Genomic DNA, 13,518 nt, shown 5'->3' on the forward strand with positions numbered 1-13,518 from the left:
CGAGCCTAGGTCGGAGCATGCAAGGCAAACACCCTTCCTGCTGTACTGTCTTTCTTGGCCCCTTGGATCCTTTTCAGTGTCAGTTATAATTATTGGTTTGGGACCTCCCAGCTTGTTACTCGGGACTGTTTGTTCTGGAGGTGTTTCAGCGAACCATGTGTCTGTGCCAGGGGTTAAGCCTGGGCCTCCGGTGCACAGAGCTCCAACTCTTGGAGCTCTCTCTCTGGCCCTCTTCTCTTTCTGATGCTTACATTGTGTCCATTTTGATAGGGTCCCTGGGGTTGGAGCAGAGGTTCCTTCCTCAGGGTGGGCTTGCCCAGCCAGCCTCGCAGTCAACCATTCTCTCGTGGAAGCTTCCTGGCTTCTAGAGGCTGGCTGTGAATAGATTGAGGTAGAAATGAAGGACATGTGTGGCTGTGCATGTTCATACATGTACTACATTTTTCTCTCATGGGTAGTCTGTTTCTGGAGCAACTCCAGGGCTTTTTCCTGGCTCTGTGCTGAGGGGCCACTCCTGGCAGTGCTCAGGAGACCTAATGTGAAATCAGGAACCAAACTGGGGTCTGCCTGTGCGTGGCATGTGTGCAGACATTGTTTTAGGTTCTGTGTACAAACCAGAAAACAACAAAAAAGCTCTAATCTCGCCCCTCAGTTTTTATGTGTATGTGTATTGAATAAAACTGCTTGTTTTTTCTTACATATTGGTATTTTTAATCAGTTTTCATCTTGCAGAGTGTTCTTAGTAGTGATAGAAATGCAGCAGCACAGTTAGACTTTATAAGTTCTCTCATTGCTTCCGCTTGTCCTTGCTTAAGTTAAACGCTTTTTATTTGAAAGCAATTCTGTCCTGAAGCTCTTCACAGTTTACACAAGTATATGCAATCTACACAGCATATACAGCTGTGTACAGTCTACACAGTATATATAGCTGTATAAGTATACCTGGTATACAGTGTATACAGCTGTGTAGTCTACACAGTATATGCAGCTGTATATCCAGTATACCCAGTATGCATAGTATATGTAGTTGTATATAGTCTGCATAGTATTATGCGGCTGTATATAGTATACAAGTATATACAGCTGATAAATATGCACAGTAGATACAGCTGTATACAGACTACACACTATTGTACAGCTGTATATAGTATATAGCATATATAGCTGTATACAGCATACACAGTCTACCTTAGCTGTACTAACTTACTAAAGCAAGGTGTCATTAAACAGAACTAAGAACCCTGGCTTTTTTTATTTTTATTTTTTAATTTTTATTGAATCACCGTGAGAACAGTTACAAAGCTTTCAGGATTAAGTCTCAGTCATACAATGATCAAACATCCATCCCTTCACCAGTGCACATGTTCCACCACCAAGAACCCCAGTGTACCCCCATCCCACCCCCCACCCTGCCTATTTGGCAGATGACTTTCACTTTACTCTCTCTTTACTTTGATTACATTGCATTTTCGAAAGAAAACCCACTGTTATTACTTGGAATTTTCCCCCAACAATCAGACCTGCCGAAGGCATCATTAGATCATTTGTTTTCTATTGCTGATAATGAAGAGCATGTGAGGTCGCACGGCCACAATAGCGCCCGTGTGGTTTTGGAGTTCTGGTATTTTAGTAATTAAGTCCAGAGGTATTTCTGCCAGCAGCCGCTGCGTTCCTAGATTGGTTTGTGTGCCTCTGGGATCATGGCTGTTCCAGAGTGGAGGCTGTTTGTGGGCAGCCTCGGGGTCCCATTTGGGCGGAAGCAGGGCCAGTTCCGCACCCCTTCCCCCATTGCTAGATTTCCCGAGCGCCCCATCACTGCAAGCTCCTACCTCTGTCCAGTTGAATCTGAAAGGTGGTTGCCATGCTGCCGCAAAGGGGAAAAGGCCGAGGGACAAAAACCCTTCCCCTCCTGGGGGCCGCATGGGGCTGTAGCTTAGTTCACAGTCCAGTAGCATTTCTGCCAGCAGCCGCTGCACTCCGAGATTGGTTTGTGTGCCTTTGGGATCATGGCCGTTCAGGGGCAAAGGAGCCATTTGTGTACTTTTTTTGTGTATCAGGAAAAGTCAAGTGGCTGCACGGTTTGGAGAAATAGTCCTGGTCCCCACACTCAGGAGCCATGTTAGTAGAAGCTCAGTGTTGCTGGGATTCCATCTGGAGGAGGCAGGGAGACTGCACCTTCTCTATCTGGGGCACCCCAGTGTTATCTACTTGGTCTGGGGTCCGGAGAATTTTCTGGCATGTGGTGCCCGCGGCCAGGATTCTTCACTGCCGGGTGCTGCAAGATGGCGCTGGGGGTGGGTTGAGGGCGTGCCTTTCCGGGTCAGGGGCGGGCTGGAAGCTGAGATGGAGCTTCCCAGTAAGAACCCTGTCTTAATTTAGAAGTCAGTACATGCATAATACAGAAACTTTAGGAGTGTCATTCTAAGAAGATAATAGCAAAGCCATTAAGGCCTAAATGAGTAAGTGAGAGTGAGACAGAGTGGTTGTTAGTACTGTTCAGGGCCAGGGGTATGGTGTGAAAGGCTGGAGCATACGCTTCTCGTGGTGGAGCACAGGGTTAGTTCCTGGCACTGACTACTTTCTCAGCACTGCGGGGGTGCCCCCTTCACCACCAGTACTATCCTCAGGCCCTAAGAGTTGGGACCACGGTGAAAGTGGTGGTTTAGATTGTTTTCTTAAAATAGAAATTCTTCTAATACTCCTTTACAAATTATAACTCAGTCATTGTGTGCAGATTTTTTGTTTTGTTTTCTTTTTTGGGCCACACCCAGTGATGCTCAGGGGTTACTGCTGGCTCTGCACTCAGGAATCACTCCTGGTGGTGCTCAGGGGACCATATGGGGTAACGGGGACCCAGTTTCGTTCGGCCGAGTGCAGGGCAAGTGCCCCGGCAGCTCTGCAGCAGTAGGTACATAGGGTGCGGTGAAGAAACACTTCGTACTAACTGGACGGTTGCTCCAGTCACTGATTTTCATCCTTCTGTATTGGAGCTTACTTGAAAATTGTTTCCTTGAGATGTTAGTAGGTTTGTGCTCTGAAGGTTTCAGACGGTCTTCTTTGGGGTGGGACTGCCTTCCAGGTGGTGATTGTTGGTCAGCTGGAATGCTTTTGAGCGCTGGAGTTTGGCAGTGCTTGTGGGCCACCAAGGCCACAACCCAGTGATGGTCAAGGGACCATGGTGTGCTGGGCACAGTACAAGTCGTACGCTCAGTCACGGCTCTTATCTCCTGCGTGCCACCTGTTCCCCAAACTCACGGTTATTTTCTTTTTAATTTTTTTTTTGGGGGGGGGCGTTGAGTCACGTAGCAGTGCTCAGGGTTGCTTATGGCTCTGCACTCATCACTCCTGGCGGTGCTTAGAAGACCATATGGGGGGATGCCAGGGATCGAGCCCAGGTTGACTGTGTGCAAGGCAAGTGCCCTACCCACTGGACTATCAACACCAGCCCCTGTCTTGATATTCTTTCAGTCTGCCTTTCCTTCCCAACCCCCATCCCTGCACTGCTTGCCAGCTTTAGGACACTGGCTTTTTTTTTTTTCCCCTTTTGGTTGTTGAGTCACACCTGGTAGTGCTTAGACTTACTCTTGGCTCTGCTCTACACTCAGGGATTGCTCTGGCGGGCCCGGGGAACCACGTGGCGTGCCAGGAAGCAAACCCAGGCCATAGTGTGCTAGTGCCCTAGCTGCTATACCGAAATAGGTAGATGGGTGCATTGTGCTCGGGGGAACATGCGTGCAGCGCCAAGGATCATACCTATATCTCCAAAAACGAGCAGCACATGCACCAGGCTGTTCCCACTTTCCAGTCCCTCAAGCCATACTACCGGAAAACAAAACTGGGGCACATCCAGTGGTGATCATGAAGTCATTACTTGTTCTACGCCCAGAGGTCACTCCTGGCGGTGGACAGAGAATTGAGCCATGTGGTGCGAGGAATTGGACCACGATTGGCCACATGCAAGGGTAGTGCCTTACCCTGTATTTTGTCTCTATGGCCCCATGGTACTTTATACATCTCCAAAACCCAAAATTTAATCTTAACTTTGGGGATGATGAAGTTTGCTACTTTAATAATTTCGGTCCTATATGGAAAGTGAGCTTCCTGTTACGAAGATTGCTTCAAATTAATGTTTAAACTTGCAAGTTTAGGAGCGGTGACATCATCAGTAGATGTGCAGCCGTTGGTTGTTCCCCGTTGTTTGGATAAACTCTTGATGACTGGATTGATGAAGGGGTGTGTCCTCTACAGTCACCTGCTGTGTGTCTCGTTGGTTGCAAAATCGTGGAGTTGTTCCCTAAAACTGAATGCAAAGAACTGTTTAAGACATAACTCTTTAACTTTGTATCATTTTGAATTTTGTTAGGTTTGTAAACTTCACTGTTCCTACATGTAAAACTAAGATTGGTATTTTTTTTTATGTAGTCATTCTGAAGGTCGCAGAGGTGAGAACATTGTGATAGTGTTAATAATTGACAAAGTATCACAAAGAATGAAACGTAATTGGGGTGGAGAGGTAGTGCAGGAGTTAGGGTTTACATCCTGCTGGTCCTTTCTCTTCTGGGCTCCATCCTCGGTTTCCTGAACACCACCAGGGGGCGTTTCTGAGCACAGAGCCAGGATAAGTCCTGTTGGCTGTGGCTCTGACCCTCTCCAAAGACTGGCGGGGCGGTGGGGAGAGGAGTAATACTATTTTATTTCTCTGCTGTGGGACAACTGCTCATCTTTGTTTTTATTTTTCAGTCTTTGTGGCTCTTTCATTTTCCCTTAAGGCCTTCTGGGTCCTTAGGACTGTGTCGTCTCTCTCTGGTCCTTGGTTTCCAGCACTCATTCCAGATCTGACACTCCTCTCTGTTCCTTCCCTGGGTCACAAGGGAAGGCCATGGCCCTGGTCATGCTCCTGGCAGTGCTTGCCCGTCTTCAGTCACACGTGTGTGGCTGGCACTGCACGCTTGAGATGCTGTGTCCCTCGGTCCCCACAGCAGGGTCTCTGGGTCAGTGCTGCTGCGTGTGGGACCCCCCAGGAGCCAAAGCTGCAGGATGGGCGTGACCTTTTCCCAGCCTTGTTTCCTTCCGGCACCCCAGCCCCCCTGCTGTGTCTGTCCTGCCAGGTTCCCTGTTTGCACGATTTCCTCCTGAATCCTACTGCCCTGTCGCAGGGTCCCCGCTGCTTTCTCCAGGAGTCACAGGCACTTTGGCCTGCATCTTGGTTTGCTCCTTGGGGCTTTAGTCCTACTGGACCAAGTATCCTCAGTGCTTTGTGTACTTTGCGTGTGAAGTGGCATTCTTGTCTCTCAGTCCAAACATATCTGTCTTGTTTTTGGTTTTGAGTGTGCTCAGAGCATAACTCTGGTCAGGGATCACTCTGGGTGGGGATTGGGAACCCACAGGCGTTGCTGGGATTGAACCCAGGTCAGCTGCTGTGCAAGGCAAGAGTCCTGTCCTCTCCAGCCTCCTAAACTTGTCATTTTCCACAAATGACTGTCTTGTAGATTTCCTTGATGTGTCAGTAGTAAAAATCATGTTCCCAAGCACTTGAAATTCTCCTAGAACCTTTCATCTATGTAGATTCAAATCTTGAAATCCCCAAATTTTGAAAAATGTCTTGCGCCTTTCCCTGTTCTGTTATTCTCAGAAATAGCGCCTCCCTCTGTGTCTTCATACTTCTCCTTGGTTTGCTATAGCCATTTTTTAATTGACTTTATGTAATTTTGGGGCCGCATCTGGTGCTACTCAGGACTTAAATCCTGACTGCCCCCAGAGATTACACCTGGCAGTGCTCAGGGGACCATATGGGGTTCCGGGAAATCGAACATGGGCCGACCATATGCAAGGCAAGTGCCCTACTTGCTGTAGTAACCTCCAGCCCCCTTAATTATCTTTTAATTTACTGTTTTCTCTATAGTCATTTACTAAATTAATCTCTTCAAAAGACTCTTGCTGGAATCACTGTTTTTGTAAACACTTAAGATTCCTTTGCACTTCCCCCCCCCCTTTTTGAGTCACAGTGGTGGTGCTCACGGCTCTGTGCTTAAGGATTATTCCTGGCTCGGGACTGTATTATGGTGCTGGGGATTGAACCCAGGTTGGCTGTGTGCAAGGCAAGCATCCCTACTTGCTGTGCTTATCACTACAGCCCTGCCTTCTTTGTATTTTTAAAAACCTCAGGTTTCCTTTGCCTTCATTTGTGCAAGTTTCTTAATTTAAGGAAGACATTTTCGAAGATTTTTTGGGAACAAATTATTTGCAAATATATGACATATGAGTAATGTTATAAAATATGGATTGTACTCTGTAAAGCTGTACGCTGTATTTTCTGTGTCTTTTAGATTTAATGATTCTGCAAATATGAAAGCAGAGAGTTCTGTTGATTCCAATGTATTCACATTAGTAAGTAGGCACTTAGTACTCTTTAGAATCACTGTTTGTAAAGAGTTATTGGTAGATGTTTTACGAGTATAACTCTTACTGTGGTGGAATCACATTTGTAACAGTTGTGCTTGCTTTTGTCAATCAGTATGTTTCACTTTAATTTTTTTAAGCAAATCTGCCAGCTGTATACATATATATGTGTATATTTTGTGTAAATATCTGTCCAGGAGCCTCTTTTATTTTGCTCCACTAAATTTTGCTTTATGTCTTTGTGAAGCTGCAGTCTTGAGGTACTCACAGATCCCCAACTTTCAAAATATTCTGTGTTGTAGCACATACATCCTACCCAGGTTTGATCCCCAACATCCCATCTGGTTTCCCGAGAACTGCCAGCATTGATTTCTGAGTGCAGAGCCAGGAGTAACCCTTGAACATTGCTGAGTGTGACCCCAAAACTGGAAAATTAGTGTTTATTTACCTTCTTTTTTTTTCTTCTTGGTGGGGAGAGAGGTGTGTGGCCCATAACTCTGGTGCTTAGGGCTTGCCCTGGCTCTGTACTTAAGGATCACTCCTGGCAGGACTCAGGGACCGTGTTCGGTACTGGGGGTTAAATCTCCAGCAGAGGCAAGTCAAGCATCTTACCCTCTGTATTTTTCATCTGGCCACTTAAAAAACTCAGTGCTTCATACATACAAGAGTTGGGGGTGGGGAATAGCAAGTTCTCAGTCACTAACAGTTTCCCCATTCTCCTTTTTAAATATATACCTTCAAATTAGTTCTTCAAATTAATGTCTCCACAAATTTGCCTGTGATTACATTTTCAAGACCTTTGATATTATTAGTCAAGGTGATGGGGAAGTTTCAGGATATCTGAAGAACGTATGTTAATAATGGTATGCCGATGACACTGCGCTTAGGTCTTAATTACTAGAAATTTGAAGTAAAGACCTTCATGTTAGTTTTCTTTTCTGATATGCTAAATAGTGTGTGTACATACCTAGTAGTTAGCTAATGAACCTGATTTGACTTGGTCTACAATTGGCTTGGAACCTTGGCTGTGTTTGGCATTGCATTTTAGTTCTTTGTTTTCGGTTCATTTTACCTTGATAGCAAAGCAATCCAAGAAAATTGTGAATGTTGCCTTCCAGAAATGAAAGTAATATGCAAGTGTCACTGTACAGCATTATAAATCACAGTGGGAGTTAGGTCAGTGACTCCTCCTATTATGTTGACGTATTTCCCCAAATACTGGCATAGCCTTGTAGATCCCAGTGGTTCTGGGGCCCATATGCCATGCTGGGGTCAGACCCTGGTCTGCAGCAAGCAAAACCAGCACCGTGGAGGCCCAGTGCCCCCACCGCCACAGGAGGGGAGGGGGTTCAAGGCAAATGTTTGATGCTCCATCAGGGAACTGAGAATAATGGCTTTTAAAAACGAATGCAAGCTGAACCAGTGTCATTTTTCTTTAAACCAAAGTGCATAATAAGGGAAATTGTGTTATAAACCAGTACTCACATAAGTAAATGCACCAAGAATAAAAGTTTTACCCCAGATAAGTCATGTGCTTAATTTTCGTTTTTGTTGTGTTCTTTTCTGATTGAGCTGAAGTAAGGCTTCATCTAGTGGATTAGTTGTAGTGTGTATAAAGTTAAATGGAAGCAGTGACTTGAAATAGGCCACTGGATAGTTCAGAAGTATGTCCTTTCCATTCATTCGGGAGGCCTGCACGGCATGGCCCCTGGAGCGATTCTCCGAGAGTGGTCCCAAGCCCCCCAAGCAAAATAACCCACCCCAAATAGCACAGACTTTCAAAATGTGTGACAGGACTCTAAATTCTTTTTCTGTTTTGTTTTGAGTTCGTAGCTAGTGATGCTCAGGGTTTTACTCCTGGCTCCGCACTCAGGAGTTAATCCTAGTGGGCTGGGGGGACCATATGGGATGCCAGAGAGCCAAGCCCAGTGCAAGGCAAGCGCCCTGCCTCTGTACTATTGCTCCGGCCCCTAAAGACATTTACTTTATAAGAAATTTCTTGTCTTGTTTTCAGACTTAGTTTAGATTTATAATGTTGTAATTATTGCTGATATTTTGTATTTGTCAGTTCTGCATGTGAGACATGACCATAGTCCTACATTAATATGTGTATCAGGTTTCTTATTGACTAATTTACTAAGTATCTTCTTTGACTTGTTTTCGTTTCATGCCTAGTCATATATAGTGTTGGTGTAAATATAATCATCATAATGGTCTTTAGCTTCTTTAAGACATCACTATTGAAAATGTTATAACTTCCATTATTTATATTTTGGCTTGGAGGTCATACCTGCTGGTGCCCAGGGTTTACTTCTGGGTCTGCATGCAGGAATTACTCATGGCTGCGCTGGAGCCATAGTACAGCATGGAGGGAGTTTGCCCGCATACAGCCGCCCCGGGTTCTGTCTCTGGCATCCCATATAGTCCCTCAAGACTGAGTGCAGAGCCAGGAATAACCCCTGACCATCGCTGGGTGTGACCAAAAAGCCAGAAGGAAAGGAAATGCCCAGGAATTACTCATGGTGGTGTCTTGGGACTATGTAGAATGCCAAGGATTCAACCCCTGTCAGCTGCGCGCAACGCAGATGCCCTACCTGCCGTACTCAGTCACTGGATCCCAACTCATATTTAGCATCAGGTTTTTTTCTTCCAGATATTGTAATTTTAGTCATAAATTTCCATTTGATTTGTTTCTGGCTTTATTTGCTCCTATTGCATTTATTTCAGTGTTTTGTCCTCTTTTGAGGATCTTTGTTCTCCTTTGAGGATGATTTTTGGTGACTTCAACATCAGTATTACCTCAGGTTGGCATCTGCTGGGCATATTTTTAAGGGTGTGTGGATTTGTGCGTGCATATGAGCACTTTAATAGGTAAATGTGACATATACTGGGCATTTTCAGTATTGTCAGACTTTATTAAAATTGTCTGAGGAATGTTGAATTTTTCTTTTTGACCCTGTTTTGGTTTGGGGGCCACTTGTGGCAGGGTTCAGAGGGCCATGTGTGCTGCTGATGATCAAACCCTACTTTACCAGCTTTACCAGCTCCCTGGCCCCTGCAGTGGTGACTTTTAGTTACACATCAGAATGTGAGTTCTGTCATGTGTTCTTGTGGAGGTTTCACAGTCAGTTTACAAAGCTTTTTTGTCATTTATACTTAGGCTGAGGGTCAATTTAGGCATTGGCTAGAGGCTTGTGTAGATTTTATTTCTCAGAACTTTGCCCTTGTCTTTGAGGGGAATGGCTCCTTTTGATTCTCTCTGGGATTAAAACCGGAAGCATCACAAACATGACCTCAGCTTCCTCAACTTTCCCCTGCTCTGCTCTCCAGGTCGTTATGCAAGTCTGCTTCCAGCCTCCAGCCCACTTGCTTTGCACTTCCGCAGTCTCAGGCATTGTCTTTCACGTTGAGTCTGGCGTGTTTTGTGTTTTACTTTGTTCCAGAGAGAAAGGGTTTTACTCCCTCTTAGCTCACTGTTTGCACCTACATACTTTTTTTTTTTTTGCTTTTTGGATCACACCCAGCAATGCTCAGGGGTTACTCCTGGCTTTGCACTCAGGAATTACTCCTGGCAGTGCTTGGGGGACCATATGGGATGCCAGGGATCGAACCCGGGTCAGTCGCGTGCAAGGCAAACGCCCTACCCGCTGTGCTATCGCTCCGGCCCCACTTTTTTTTTTTTTTTTTTAAGTGTGTTTTGGGTGCATTTGTTGTACTCAAGGCGCCAATCTGGGTGATGCTTGGTAACCGGGCTGGTGGTTCGCTGCTAGGGCTACAGGATGCCCTACAGAGCCACAGGCTATGCCAGGGACTAAGCCTGGGTTGGGGGCTGGCTAACATATGCCCCTAACTAACTACAGTACTCCCTTCGAACCCTGGGGTGTGTGTGTGTGTGTGTGTGTGTGTAAATATTCTTGATTTTCTCCAAGTCTTGCGTCCTTGTGTAATAGTAGCACCAGCAAGTGAAGGATATTGTGATATTAGGAGAGCATATTTCATCTGACCGTGCAGACCTGCAGCTTTTCTTTACTGGCAGTTATTTCCAATAGAGAAAGATCATTAAGTATTTTTTTCCAAATGCTAGCACATTTCCCTCCCCACCCAAGTTTCTGGGCCACACTTGGAAGTGCTCAGGGCTTAATTCCTGGTGGGCTTGGGGAAAGCATATGGGAGGGCTGAGCGTGCCCTGGGTGCGGAGGGCAAGCACCCTACCTGCTCCTCTGTCCCTCTGGCCCCAGTGCTAACACTATTTTTAAACTACGCTTTGAATTTTTAAATAACTTCCCATTTAACGGTATTCAAAACTAATACTAATTTTAGATACCTTTGCTTGAGAAACGGAATATTCTGCTTAATGAGAAGAAAGGTTGTTTGTTGGAGAATGCGGTAACCTGGAAGAAACCTGGATAGCTTTTTAGTTATAAATTGTCTTACAAATGGACTATAAGTTACCTTATAAGCTAATTTATAAATTACACATAAGTACATAAACAGTTATGTTTTGGGAGACCAGGGAGATTGCTTAAAGAACTGGAGTTTATGCTTTCAAGTTAGAGTATTTTCGTTTGTTCTCCTTTAAAGTTTAGTATATAGGTTTGATCTAGACAGATGTTTCATTTTTTAGTCTGATAATTTTAAGAAAACTGGCATTTCCCTTCTCAGATTCTGGATTTCAGTCTAAGACAGTTACATAATTTTACCTTCTCCACCACATATTGTTTATTTCTACTTTGTTCACAGGCCATTGTATATTATCTTCTTTTTCACCCTTACCTACATCCTGCAAACTGTTCCCATTAGGATGTTGTCTGACTCCAAAATCATGTCATTAGTCCCCTGAGGTTAGAGGCCTTCTGTAATGCGAGAGTAAATCGAGAGTATCTGTAACGAGAGGTGAAGTGCTGGGTTATAGATATTTGTATACTTTTTATCTCCCCCTACCATTTTGGGGGGGCTTTAGTGACGCTTTGGCCCATTGATGGTGTTGGGGGCCCCTGGTGGCCAGAGCCATGCCTGGTCACCTCTACTGAGACTTCGGGTGCCAGAGGTTCCTTTTGAAGCCCCTGCGGCCAGACATGTGTTCCAACCTTTGACCATCTCCCCGACTCCTCAATTATATTTGTGACCAGAAAAAAAAAGGCTAGTAGACTTTTTAGAAGATGGCTATTTCTTATATTTGCTCCTCTTTTTTTCTTTAAAGCTGTTACAGCGTTTCTACCACTGAACCACCCATGCATCTGGAACCACCCATAGCACAGCGGGTCGGGTGTTTGCCTTGCATGCAGCTGACCCGGGTTTGATTCTTCCATTCCTCTGGGAGAGCCCGGCAAGCTACCAAGAGTATCCTGCCCGCAAGGCAGAGCCTGGCAAGCTCCCCGTGGCGTATTCGATATACCAAAAACAATAACAAGTCTCACAATGGAGACATTACTAGTGCCTGCTCAAGCAAAATCGATGAGCAACAGAATGACAGTGATACAGTGATTACAGCATTTCATATTTTATGTGCCTTGGTGTTATTGTTACAGGCAGTTTATTTAATTTTTTCTAAAGATAAATTTAAAACTGAAGTTTTCCTTGCGCAGGGGCCATGCTAATCTTCTCTGTATCCTTCCAATTTTAGTATATGTGCTGCTGTGATACAGTGAAGTTTTCCTACTTGCACCTTACCTAATATAAAACCACAAGTTATGCTCTTAAATTCCTGATCCGGGAGTCTTGCACCTGGCTGACCCAGGTTTGATCCCTGACACCCCTGCATGGTCTCCTGAGCACTGCCAGGAGTAATTCCTGAGTGCAGAGCCAGGAGTAACCCCAGAGTATCGCTGGGAATACCTCATCTCTCCCCCCCCATCCCCCCAAAAAAAAAGCTCATTAGGAGAGGCTGGAAAGATAGCACAGCAGATAGGGTGCTCACTTGCCTTGCATGTGGCAAGCTCATATTTGCTCCCTGACACCCTGTATGCTCTTCCAAGCACTGCCGGGGTGATTACTGAGCACAGAGCCAGGAGTAACGGTTGTGTCCCAAACCTTAGAAACTTAGGAAAAGGATACTGTAGTTGCATTGTTTCAGGACTAAAAATCCTTTTGAATGAATTAAACTGTGGCACCTCCCAGTGATTCCCGATCCTCTGGACCAGCTGGTGGCTCCCCGGTTGAGGGTCCGAGGGTGTGGTGCCATGGGCTACCCAGGCTGCTGGGTGCTGGTGTTTGGGGGTCTGGCTCTGTGTGTGTGGTGCTGAGGACCCAGCCGGGGTTGTTACCTGCACAGAAGGCGTTTGCCTTGACCCCCGTGCTGTCTCTCTGGCCCTGACATTGTTTCAGATCAATTTTCCCCGTCCATTTGTACTGTTTGTGCATGCCTGGGGCTCATGCCCGCCCTTGGTTCTGGTGATGCTCCTGCCGCGGTGCTCGCCTGGTTGCATCTTTCTTCAGGGGCAGTCACACCTGCTAGTGTTCAGGGCTTGCTCCTGGCTCTGTACTTGGGGATCTGGGGCCCAGCTGGGGTGCTGGGGATGGAACCAGGGTGGGTTACATGCAAGGCAAGTGCCCTCCTTGCTGTACTATGGCTCCCATCCTTTTCTTTATGGAGCCTGGGCCTGGAGTGCTTGTTGGTAGCTGTGGTGCACCCACCCATGCTTGCCGGGGGCACAGCACGTCCAGCACTCCTCAGGGCCAGCTCTGCAGTGCTCCCGGACCACAGGAGTGCTGCACACCTGGCCACCCCCTGTCCCTCCTGTCCCATTGGACTGTCTCTCACCTCATGGTTCACACAGAGCACCGGGTACCCAGCTCACGGCCCCTGGCTTGCAGACCCAGCTCTGAACTGAGGTAGCACCCGGGGCCTCAGCGACTTGCCTCCATTCCGAATCTCCTACTGGTTATTCCAGTGTTTTGTTCTTTACTCATCTTTGGTTTTGTCTATCTTCTGTTGCTTTGTTACATGTTTATTTACTATCTCACATAGTACCCCAAACCAGAAGTCCCAGGAACAAACTGGAATACGGGAAAGGAGAGCAGGTACGGTAGAGCCCGAGACGTTTCGGGCAGAAACGTCTTCGGCTTGGCCCATAAGGCGTTCTCAGAGATGGAAGCTGCTGAGGAAGATACTCCAGTGCT

General features: G+C 46.1%; 1 protein-coding gene and 1 non-coding gene across 2 annotated transcripts in view; one reads left to right on the plus strand and one right to left on the minus strand.

Annotated features, from left to right (window-relative positions):
• The window catches only part of SCAF8 (SR-related CTD associated factor 8), a 216,184-nt gene that overhangs the window by 11,382 nt on the left and 191,284 nt on the right, over positions 1-13,518 (plus strand). The gene's annotated exons all lie outside the window — the stretch shown is intronic.
• On the minus strand, positions 11,939-12,042 carry LOC129404573 (U6 spliceosomal RNA). The gene has a single exon (XR_008629966.1). It is a non-coding gene; the product is annotated as a U6 spliceosomal RNA (small nuclear RNA).

Source organism: Sorex araneus, chromosome 4, assembly GCF_027595985.1.
Source record: "Sorex araneus isolate mSorAra2 chromosome 4, mSorAra2.pri, whole genome shotgun sequence".
Taxonomy (NCBI): domain Eukaryota; kingdom Metazoa; phylum Chordata; class Mammalia; order Eulipotyphla; family Soricidae; genus Sorex; species Sorex araneus.